At 39.6% G+C, this 12,583-nt stretch overlaps 1 long non-coding RNA gene across 1 annotated transcript in view; it reads right to left on the bottom strand.

The window, feature by feature from the left end:
* Positions 1–9,336, bottom strand: part of LOC143982469 (uncharacterized) — a 110,954-nt gene extending 101,618 nt beyond the window's left edge. The window contains exon 1 of the long non-coding RNA XR_013274460.1: positions 8,943–9,336. This is a non-coding gene — a long non-coding RNA (uncharacterized LOC143982469). The remainder of the gene's footprint in view (positions 1–8,942) is intronic.
* Positions 9,337–12,583: the final 3,247 nt, after the last annotated feature.

Consider the following 12,583-nt stretch of genomic DNA (forward strand, 5'->3'; position numbering starts at 1 on the left):
AAAAATGGCACATGGACCCCATAAGTCCCCTAAAATATAAATGAAATGTTAAAGAATGTTTTTCAATGTGATGTCTCAGCAAAAATAAAGCATAAACACATGATCGTGGAGTCTGCTTTGAATATTAAAAAATGAAGTAAATATAAAAACAGCCTATTCTACACCAACACTCACAATCTGCTGATCACAGACCTTCTGGCGGAATCCTGGCCTATGTAAGGTACTATTAGCTCTCCCTCCCACTTATCAGACATGGCTATCAAAGTGACTTCCTTTAATGTACATGGCTTGAACCACTCAGCAAAACGAGCTTCGGTCTGGAGAGAGACCCTCAAACTGCACTCGGACATTCTGTGCATACAGGAAATGCCCTGGTTGGCTTCAAACGCCCCAACCTTTAGCCACAAAAAATTCCCACATATATATAAAGCTTCAGCTTCTACAAAGAAGAAAGTGGTCCTCATTGCCATCAGGGACTCTGTGGCCTTCTCCCTCCTGGAGGCGCACACAGACCCAGAGGGTAGATACCTGATTCCGGTGGGCACATTCAACAATAATCCCTATACTAGTAATATAATAGTCAACCTATATGCACCCAATACCCACCGGCTCCATTTCCTAAAAAAAAGTTATTTTCTAAGGTTGAATCAGTTAAACGTGGAGCTGTAATAATGTGGCGGTGGACTATAAGATGGACATCACTCCTAAAGCACAACGCCCCCTACCCTCATTACAACTACTACTGCATGCGGAGGAAATGTAAGATGCCTGGAGATGTCAACACTTGAATGAACGCAACTTCACATTTCATTCCTCCAGACACAATTTATATTCCTGCATCAATCTAATCCTGGTGGACAAACTCTTGCTTCAAAAAATCTCCTCCATGATATCACGTGGTCAGACCATGCTCCTATATCCATCACAGTGTATGAAGGCCACACCTCAACGCCTGCCTACATTTGGCATGCTAGCTCTTGGCTATTTCAGCAGCCTTCCCAGGTTGCTACCTTAACAAAAAATCTAAATTAATATTTTGCTCTAAATGCTGAGTCTGTATCCAATCCATTTACCGTATGGTGTGCTCATAAAGCCTTTATTAGTGGCATTATACTCCAACTGTGCTCAAGGGTAAAAAGGCAGAGGACACAAAAATTAAATTCTCTTCTTTCTGATATTAAATTCTTAGAGCTCAAAACAAAAGCACTTCCGACTCCGAATTGACTAATTCCAATCTCAGGCTCTTGCTGTTGGAGCAGTATGACAAACATAGCCAATCCCTTAAATTGACCCACTATTCTTCTGGCAACCGAGCTGACAAATTCCTGGCTCAGCGGCTAAAAGCTTGTAAAGCAAAAACTAACATTCCTTTCCTTATTCGTAACTCAGACAAAAGCAAAATCTATAATCCTAAAGAAATAGCAAACTCCTTTGCGGATTATTACTCTTCTTTATACAATTTAAAAGAAGACCCTAACACTCCACAACCCACTGATGAAGCCATTCAAACTTTCTTGGCAGATCTCGCACTCCCCTCATTATCAGAATCACAATTGGAGTCCCTTAATTCACCCATCACAGAGCCTGAGATTCGAAAGACGATTAAAACTTTCCCTAACAGTAAGTCCCCGGGCCCAGATGGATTACCAAACAGCTACTATAAGACCGTCCATGAGGTCCTCTCCCCCATGTTGCAGTTGGTTTACTCTGAAGCAATGTCCTCTGACTTGTTTCCCTCTGAAATGCTCAAAGTGTATGTGGTTACCATTCCAAAGCCAGGTAAAGAGCCTTACGCCGGCCAACTTTAGACCTATCTCTTTGTTAAGTACTGATGTTAAGCTTTATGCCAAAATCCTGGCCCATAGACTTCTTCCAATCCTACCAACTCTGATCAAACCTGAGCAAACAGGCTTCACCATGGGCAGGCAGGCATCTGATGCCACGAGAAGAGCTATAGACATCATGCACCATGCTGCGGTCTGTCGAGTGCCTTCTCTGCTGCTCTCTTTGGATGCGGAGAAGGCATTCAACAGGGTGCACTGGGGCTACATGTCCCAGACCCTCAAAAAAATGTGGATTCTCGGGCCCTATACTATCTATAGTTATCCCAGCTTTATACTCCTCCCCCTGTGCACAGGTCTACATCTCAAATATGTTATATTTCCCCTTTTCCATCACTAATGGAACAAGACAGGGGTGACCCCTGTCCCCCTCAATTTTTAACCTTATTATTGAACCCCTAGTGGAAAAAATCAGGACACACCGGGGTACACCAGGCTTCTCTCTCCAAGGTAAATCACACAATATTAACCTTTTCGCTGATGACATTGTCCTCTTTCTAACCTCTCCATACACATCCCTACCACATGCCCACGGCATTCTTAATCTCCTACTATACGGTTAATTATACAAAATCTCTCATACTAGGCCCGAACCCCCCCCCCCCCCGTCTCCAATCCCACCTGCAAAATACCTTTCCCTACACCTGGAATAAACCAAGCATACCCTACTTAGGGCTACAAATAACAGCAGACCCCTCACAATTAGCGGATGCCAACTACATTCCCCCAGGGCTTTTTTTTCTCAGAGAATAGGTGCAGGAACTCCGCCTTTCTGAGCCACCCTTTTATCTACTCCTACCCACCTCCGAGCACCGTTCCTTGGTTCCACCCCCTACCCACCTCCCAGTAATACCCTTTTAGACAATTCAAAACCAAGTATCAACTTGTGGTGCTAAGTAATCAATAAGGAATATGGTAGTTATAACAAGAAAAGCAGCTTTCACCATCTCCTGATATCCTTTGGATGGTTTTGAACAAGCCCTCGGTTTGACTCTAGACCTACAAAATCTCCTACTACTAGATGTACGGAGACCACTCCCACTTACCATTCAAACCTCTCTCATGGCATGGAGAGACCTACACAATCTACTTCCCGGTCCTCCAACAAAACAGACATCCCTATACCTATAGAGATTTTAATACATGCAATTCTGAATACTACATACTCAGATTGGATTACCAGGGGCATATCTTGGATTGTCGACCTTTTACAATAGCAACACCCTTAAATCATTTGAAGTTCTCTAAAATGAATTTACTTTAACACCCACTGACTTCTATAAACATATTCAAGTTAATCATTGCTGAAATTAATTAAAGTCCTTTCATGACGCAGCATGGCAATTCTAAACAAAGTCACCTACCCCTCCCAAAGGGATCTCCTTCTTCTACAATCTTTTTCAAAACAAGCTTACCTTCACTAACTCCCTCCCTTATCAAAAATGGGAATTAGATCTAGATACATCCTTCACACCGATCCAATGGCAATGTGCATTCAGAACTACATACAAGTTAGCACTAAATTTAGGCATTGAGACCTTCCCTCCTTGCTTTCACACATATCTTCCTAGCGGCCAGATCATTAATAGCCAGAAATTGGAAATCCAATAAGGTACCTAATGTCTCAGAAGTACTTGAAATTACACAGATTAATTACACCTATGAATACTTTTTAGCAAATAAGGATGGAAAGTGGAAAATATGGACAGATTGGTTCAAAGTAGAATAAGGCATGTCTTTAGAAATGTATATTTATGATTATGCCGATACTCGTATTTTACCTAAACTACTTATTCGGAAATAGTTATTGTCACCCTCATTGTTATCCATCTAAACCTTACCCACCCTGTTTCTTCCAACAGTTATTGCTTTACAGAAATACACTACATTGTTTTTTTAATACAAACTTTACCTGCTCAAACCTTGCATCATCACACCTTTTATAGTTTATCTTAATACTGAATGCAATGTATGCTCTGGCTACATATCGCTGTAATGTGTATTCTCTGTACTTCTTGTATTTTGTACCACTTTGTATTGTTTTGTATTTTGCAAAAACTCTTTAATAAAAAAAAAATTAAAATTTTATCCGCTGGCAGATTAAACAGTAATTTTTTTTATTCTTTGTAAGGCCTTGTTTATACCTGCTTTGCTCACTGAAGAGCAATCCGCATTCGGATCTCTCCTCAGAAACCAATAGACAGACAGCTGGTGAGGAGGCATTGTATAAATACCAGACAACTGCCCACAAAACACAACAGTAGAACAGTTGGGGGCAGTAAAATGACATCTCAGCTGCAGTGTTTTACTGTCACCTAATCACAAAGTTAAACAAATACTAAATTTTGTTCTTGCTGCACATCCCACAGCATGAATGGAAAAAAGAGTCTGGTGTGGGTTTTAAGGATGTATTAGGTCACCCAGTCCCTTAATCCGAGCCTGCAGCCAGGCAAAAGGGCAGGGGGTGAGCATGCCAACCCCTTCAAACTATGCCAGGCCACATACCCTTAACATCAGGGGTCCATGCTTGGGGGCTATCGGAATATGGAAGTCACCTTTAATTATGAAGGGGCTGTCAGACACTGCCCCCCCCCCTCCACATAGTACTCTACTAATTCTAAACAACAACAAAAAACTAGCAATAAAGACACCAAAACATGTCCTATTAAAAGAAAAAAGAAAAACCCCAAAAAGTCCCTCATTGTAAATTTGCTTGCTGAATTGCCACAAAAAAACCAAAAAAAAAAACCTGCTGCACACAATAAAATACGTTTGAATGGAACACTGAGCTCATCCGTAATAGGAACAGACAACCGGGGGTTAATGAAAGGATAGCTTCTTGTTCTGCATCCTACTTAGCCAGACACTCCAGACTCTCATGATGCTGAAAAACTGCAGTCCTCTTGCCGTCATCACAACTAGAGCAATGTTTGCAGAGTTGTTATGGCACTGCTATAGCTACGCAGAGTCCTCTCCCTTATAAAGTCTGGTCTATACAGTCACTATATGGATGGCTGGGATATGATAAAATATGCTTTGAGAATAGTGTAATGGAAATTTGTAGGTTCTGTATATAATTGTATTCTATTTTATATGTATTGCACAATGCCCTCACTGTGCACACGGCACTAATAATGTTTTCAGTACATGTTTTGCATTCTTTCGAGTTCTGATTAGAATAAGCCTGCCTATGTAACGCCCCTTGTTACCATAAACGTACAATTGTAATATTAATGTGATACCTACGTAATCATGTGTATAAAAGCCTTCAAATGCGTCATAATAAAGGAGAACGGTTATTTGGAAAGATGCTGAGCGTATCTTTTGTGTCTGTTCCCTACTGCAGTAGTTATTAATTTGGAACCACTAATCAATATGAGGATAGGAGTTGCCTATCATCAAAATATCCATTTCAGGTGGCGAAGCCAGCCCAGCAGGGGTTATCAGGTGACCCTGAGTATCCGAAACGAGGAGCTTGAGACGATTTGGGAATTTCTGATAATCAGCCGGCTGAGGTAAGCCTTTTGCTTACATTTGAGTTATCAGACTTCCTTGATCGGTAAGGCATTTTCGGGACAAAGGGTACCTATTTTACTCCCCTTAATCGAACTGTATTGATTTGTGATTATATGTTATGTTGTCAATGTCTACTGTCCATCGGAGTGTTATAGAGAAAGGGAAGAATAGTGCTGTTCACAGGTATATGTAGTACATCTGCTAGATAAAGTAGTTTAGAGGCAAGAGGGTATAGGCACACGTAGAGAAGACTGGCCAGTCATTATGGGCATTAAATTAAGTAAGGGAATGACGGGTAAGAGACCCTCAAAAATGCCCAGCGCAAGAGGAGCGCTATAAATGAACCGAAGGTGCGGTTCCGCCTATACTGAGCCCCTAGATTAATGGTTAAAGTGGACAGGGATCCACAAAGGGTAACTGGGTTACCACCAAAGTCCACAGGGACAAAGAATCATGCAGAGTATACAGCTAGAGAAACCGCTATTTATGTGAGCAGGATGGATCAAGAGTGACATAAACACTAGACAGAAAGGGACTTTTTGATGTTAAGTTGTGGGATGAATTTGGGGTCAGGCACTACAACTAGTAAAGTCAAGAAACAGTAATGAGAGTTAAAACAGAATGCTTTATATGTTGTCAGAGAGGGAAGATGGGATGAGCACTATAGCTGCCCGTCTGATCATAGAAGGTACAGTATGTGAAGTATGGTATTACAATACATTGGATACAATGGATATCAGAACAAAATAAAGAAAGCAGAAATTTAAGCAAGGAAGTATTAAAAAGCGTTAAAAGAAAGTGAGAGAATGATAGGCATGTGTTGTGTGCAAATGGGAATAATGTAAACGATTTTAGAGCGATACTTGTGTATGTTTGTGAATGCTGGAACCTTTAGTTCTATCGCTTGTGTCGTGTACGCAGATGTGACCCCCTCCTTTGTGCTCTCCTGAAAGAATGTGGCTGACATGAGAGATTGGTGATAAGCTGGAAGGACACCATGCCAATTTCAGTTTTTAGACAAAACATTTATAACAAAATGTGCCGGGTTAACGAATCTAATGATAAATAATGTGATCACAATTATTTTTGAATCTGTTTTCCAAACATGGTAGAATGAAGGTTACAAATTAACCGTGTCTTACACAAATTTAATATCCTGTGATAGTGGAAACAGTGCATTAAAAAAAAAAAAGAGAGAAATTGAGTAAAATTAAGTAATATGTCCCCCTTTAACCACTTGAGATCCGCGCTATAGCCAAATGACGGCTACAGCGCGGATCTCCTTTTCCGGGACTACGTCTATTGACGTAGTCCCGTGTACGAGCGGCCTGCACGCCCCCTGAGGGGCGCGCGCGGCGCGCTCTGTGATTGGCGAGTCCATAAGACTCGCCTGATCACCGATCCGTGCAAGGGGTCGATCCCGACCCCTTATCACGTGATCAGCTGTCAGCCAATGACAGCTGATCAGGTGACATAACGGAGCCGGTAATCGGCTAGTATTCCTCCTCGCGCTGACAGCACGAGGAGAAAAAAAAAAGCCGATCACCGGCGGCCGTGATCGGGACATCAGTCCTGATCACGGCCAGCAATGCAAGCGCCCACCTGCCCCCTGCCAGTGCCCACCTGCCCCCTGCAGTGCCACCCTAATAAAAAGTAAGTGCCCCCCGTCAGTGCCACCCAGCAGTGCCCATAGTGCCACCCAGCAGTGCCCACAGTGCCACCCAGCAGTGCCCACAGTGCCACCCAGCAGTGCCACCCACAGTGCCACCCACAGTGCCCACAATCTGCCTCAAAGGTGCTGCACCCCAGTGCCGCCCATCAGTGCCCAGCAGTGCCGCCCATCAGTGCCCAGCAGTGCCACCCAGCAGTGCCACCTATCAGAGCCACCTATCAGTGGCACCTATCAGTGCCCATCAATCAGTGGTACCTATCAGTGCCCATCCGTGCCACCCATCCGTGCCACCCATCCGTGCCATCTTATCTGTGCCCATCTTTGCCCATCAGTGCCGCCTTATCTGTGCCTATTAGTGCCACCTTAACTATGCCTATCAGTGCCCACCAGTGCAGCCTACCGGTGCCCACCAATGCAGCCTATCAGTGCCCACCAATGCAGCCCATCAGTGCCCACCAATGCAGCCTATCAGTGCCGCCTAATCAGCGCACTTCAATGAAGGAGAAAAATGACCCGTTTGCAAAATTTTATAACAAAACTATTAAAACATGATTTATTTATTTTATTTTTCTGCATCTTTTTTTGTTTGTTTAGCAAAAAATAAAACTCGGAGCTGTAACTAAATACCACCAAAAGAAAGCTCTATTTGTGGGAAAAAAATGATAAAAAATTCATTTGGGTACAGTGTTGTATGCCCGCGCAATTGTCATTCAAAGTGCATCAGCGCTGAAAGCTGAAAATTGGTCTGGAACTGAGGGGGGTTTAAGTGCCCAGTAAGCAAGTGGTTAAGGACATTTATCTGTGCATATATATTAGTGTGTGATATTGAAATTATCATATGAGTATTAATTTCTAATATGAGTTTAACAATTTTATTAATAAATATAGATATATTGAAACTGGTTTAGACAACCTTTGGTTGGAAATGAAATCGGAAATGGAAAAAGACCCGAGTATTTACTTTTTTGTAGTGTTATTCCTGGTTTTATACCGAGGGTGAAGTTTATCACCCAGAAGGATTCCCTGTATACAGAGTCATTGGATCCTTTTTCCCCATCTCAAGAAGCAGAGCTCCATGTTTTAGAAAAGCCTGTGAGCTATAAAAAGAGTATATATTTATATAGATAGTCAAGATATAGAGAGCTTTTGGTTCCATTTGAAGGGCCAGAAGTTTGTTTTTACTTCGGCAGGTAAACCAATCAAGCATGCCAAGTTAATTTGATCGGCTGTTTTCAGCCTTCCAGGTTCTTGCTGAGGTAGCCATACTAACAGTAAAACTCACATATGGAAGCAGACCAGGTGACTCTAAGGATGCTGCATTTACAGCCCCGGACACTTGCTGGGTCTGTGCAACTCACAGATGCATTTGAATACTTTTGGAAATGTACAGTATGTGTATAGAATAAATATAATATTATTTTTTTCTCTCTCTCAATATGGACCCCCAATTTTTGGAGGACATGTTCAGAAAGTTAAAGGTACAGAGTGAAGTGGTTTCAAAAGATGGTACACATGAAAGGTAAAAGAATTGGCTATTCTTTAAGTTGAAAGATTTGTATGAAAAGAAATAACAAATATGGTGGAACATCTACTTTTTTGGTAAATATATCCAAGAAAGTATTTATCCCAAAGGAATCCAGATTTTTCCAAAAGTTAAAGAAGTGAGCAGTGATTTTAAAAACAAATGGGAAAATAATCTACAGCAGTGCACAAGGAACATGATTGTATTATTAGTGGACTATTATGAACAACAGTTACTTCAATTGAATAAAGATTTTCAGGAAACATTGGAGCTTCTCACTCCCTATAGACAGAGACCAACTTGTATACAAAAAGAAAAGGACATTTGTCTCTCAATTGAGAAAACAAATAAGGAAATCGTAAACACTAAGAATATAAAATTACATTGTTACCTCTCAGTTGTGATGAGGTGAGGATTGCTCACCATCTATAGGGATATTTTCTTCTTTCTACATCCAACTAATGACCTGTTTATGATAACTGTATGGAGTAATCCGATGATGAGATATTTCTATTTTCATTAGTATGTAGACCTCCTAGGAGAAAGAATTATATAATTTAATTTCATTTTGCTAAATAATATACTGGTTGTCAAATTGTGAAAACTTGTCAGATGGTAATATAAATATACTTATGATAGTTGACATTAAGTGTATCTGCTAGAGCATGATAAACTACTCCAGGACACCTCAAAAGTGATTAGCTCTGGAATATCCTCTTCAGGGTGAAAAAGGTGAGTACATTAGCAGCTCTGAACTCTTGTTTTACCATCCAAACTAGGCATGAATGCTGAGAGTGGCTCTGCCCTATTAGATTGAAATTACTTTGCAAGCAAATCAAACTGAATTAAAGAACAGATGAACTTTACTTAACCGTTTACGCCCCGGACCATTTGGCTGGCCAAAGACCAGGCCACTTTTTGCGATTCGGCACTGCGTTGCTTTAACTAACATTTGCACGGTCGTGCGACGTGGCTCCCAAACAAAATTGACGTCCTTTTTTCCCATAAAAAAGTATTTGATCACATCTGCGGTTTTTATTTTTTGCAAAATAAAAAAAAAGAGCGACAGTTCTGAAAAAAAACACTGTTTTTAACTTTTTGCTTTTTATAATAAATATCCCCAGAAAATATGAAAAAAAACATTTTTTCTCAGTTTAGGCCGATACGTATTCTTCTACATATTTTTGGTAAAAAAAAATTGCAATAAGCATATATTGAGGTTATATATCCAGGTTAATTGGGAAATTGGTAAAAATGGAATTAGTTTAGTTTAAGATAACAATTTTGTAATTTTACATTTATTGAGTGGAAGGAAAAAAAAGATTAAGATGAGGTTGTTAATTTGAATACAGCTGCAATAATGTTTAACAAAGCCAAGATAGATGGGATACATAAGGAAGTTTTTCTACAGAAATGAAATCTTAAAGTCTGATAATAACTTAATGTGCGGTCCATGATTTGAGAGTAATAATAACATTTAAATATAACAGACCCATTACATCAAGTCCACACACCCTGTTAGGATAGCTGCTGCCTGCAGCCAGTTGGTTTATAGTTTTTGATGGCCAAGTGCTTTCTGGTCCATCATACATATTGTTGGTCCTTTTGTTTTGATGTATTTATTTTTGAAATCCAAAGCAGAATGTGTGGATTGTGAAATGATGTGCCCCTTTTCCTTGTAAGTGCAGTGGGTATAAGTAGAAGAATATTTTGGATTTATGGACATCTCTGCATGACTGCAGGGTATTGTTATCGTTTATTATAATATTGCCAGGAAAAAGTTGTCTTTTTGAAACATGAAACTGGTGTTCTTACACAAACAGCGTGATAGAAAACAAGCCATTGTTTATGCAAGCTGGACCCAGTAATGAAGGGTTCACTCCGATATATCAGAGCTGTAACTTTATGGAAAGTTGCTATTGGACAAAGTTACAGACATTATTTTGGTCAAATATTTAATTTTTAATGGTCCGATATTCTGTACAGCAAATATATAGCTAACTAAGTGTTTGTCTAATGAAAGGTTCAAGATATGAATTTGTTTTGTGTGTTTATGTACAAATCTAACAATGAAAAATGTGTACATTTGAATCCAGCCACCTTATTGCCTCTATTGGAGGAGGCTGGAGACAAAGAAAAAACACATGTGTTAAATTGATGACGTGGGAATCAGCTGCCGTGAGCCCAGTGCAGGACACACTCCCAGAAGACCCGAGTATTTACTTTTTTGTAGTGTTATTCCTGGTTTTATACCGAGGGTGAAGTTTATCACCCAGAAGGATTCCCTGTATACAGAGTCATTGGATCCTTTTTCCCCATCTCAAGAAGCAGAGCTCCATGTTTTAGAAAAGCCTGTGAGCTATAAAAAGAGTATATATTTATATAATAATAAAGATGGAGAAACCGCGCTATTCAGCACCAGGAGTGGATAAACCCAAGCCTGAACCGGCTAGATATAAATTCTTTATGTATCTGATATACCTGTATGTAAATGTTTATAGGTTGCTGCCCCCCAAAGAAAAAGAATCCCCTAACAGGGGTTTCTTTCAAGAATGAAAATAATATAGCAACCGGGGAAAACTGGCGCTACCTAAAAACAGGTACTAATTCCACCTAAACTCATAAATAATAATTGTAAATAGTAACTAGGGTTTTCACCCGAAGAACCCAAAGGCTACCCTGTTCTTATTACTCTTGAACCCAGGAAGGAATACAAAAAAACATCGGGAGATTGATTTTGTAGGCGAACAACCCCTGCAGGGGTATCTACTTTTGGTGAGTGGGGTTCCTGGTGGGGGAGCACAGAAGTCACGGTGAAGATTGCACAGGAAGCACCAAAGTCACTTTATGAACATTTTTCTGGATCTGCACTATTGAACATTTATTTGGGACTTATTTAATATATTTTTTAATATATTTTTTATTTTTATTTTTATATTTATTTTTATTTTTATTCTTATTTGTTCTCCTTTTTTTTATTTTTTTATTTGTGACCTTTTTATTTTTTAATATTTATGAGTGTTATTAATGTTATGATATAGAGTATTTTTTATACTTTCACCAGTAGGGGTCGTGCTATATTATCAGGTTGCACTATTTATATAACTTTTTGCGTGTATACATATACACATTTTTTCACTTGGTATTGTTCATGTTTTTTCAGTTATTTTAGTATTTGTACATTAATTTTTTCACATTTACTGATACTGGGTCATATATTTTTTGTCACTAAATATACTGGCACAATTTTAGTGTACCTATGTGGTTTTAGGTAAATAGGTATAATTATTTACTGACACTATTATATATTTTTTGGATATATGCGATTTCCAGTTATAATCGCAGTGGGTCACATATCAAGCTTGTTACACTTGGTATCTTTATGATATATTTTTTTGGGTTATTTTCTGGAGCTTTTTTCGGGATTGAGTTGTCACATTATATTCTAGTGGGGAGTTTGGTGGCTTACTTCAGCACTGATGTGTTTTTGTAATTAAGCACAGTTAGCATTATTATTTCGTAATGACGTAATTATTTCCTGATATTTAGCATACTTTACAGAATTTCCGTTGGTCTGGAGGCATACTATACATATTGTTTTGATTTAATTTCTTCTGGGCGGAGCCGTTTTTTTGTATTCCTTCCTGGGTTCAAGAGTAATAAGAACAGGGTAGCCTTCGGGTTCTTCGGGTGAAAACCCTAGTTACTATTTACAATTATTATTTATGAGTTTAGGTGGAATTAGTACCTGTTTTTAGGTAGCGCCAGTTTTCCCCAGTTGCTATATTATTTTCATATATTTATATAGATAGTCAAGATATAGAGAGCTTTTGGTTCCATTTGAAGGGCCAGAAGTTTGTTTTTACTTTGGCAGGTAAACCAATCAAGCATGCCAAGTTAATTTGATCGGCTGTTTTCAGCCTTCCAGGTTCTTGCTGAGGTAGCCATACTAACAGTAAAACTCACATATGGAAGCAGACCAGGTGACTCTAAGGATGCTGCATTTACAGCCCCGGACACTTGCTGGGTCTG

This window comes from Lithobates pipiens, unplaced genomic scaffold, assembly GCF_037356315.1.
Source record: "Lithobates pipiens isolate NorthernLeopardFrog02 unplaced genomic scaffold, aLitPip1_a1.2 Scaffold_16, whole genome shotgun sequence".
In the NCBI taxonomy this organism is placed as follows: Eukaryota; Metazoa; Chordata; class Amphibia; order Anura; family Ranidae; genus Lithobates; species Lithobates pipiens.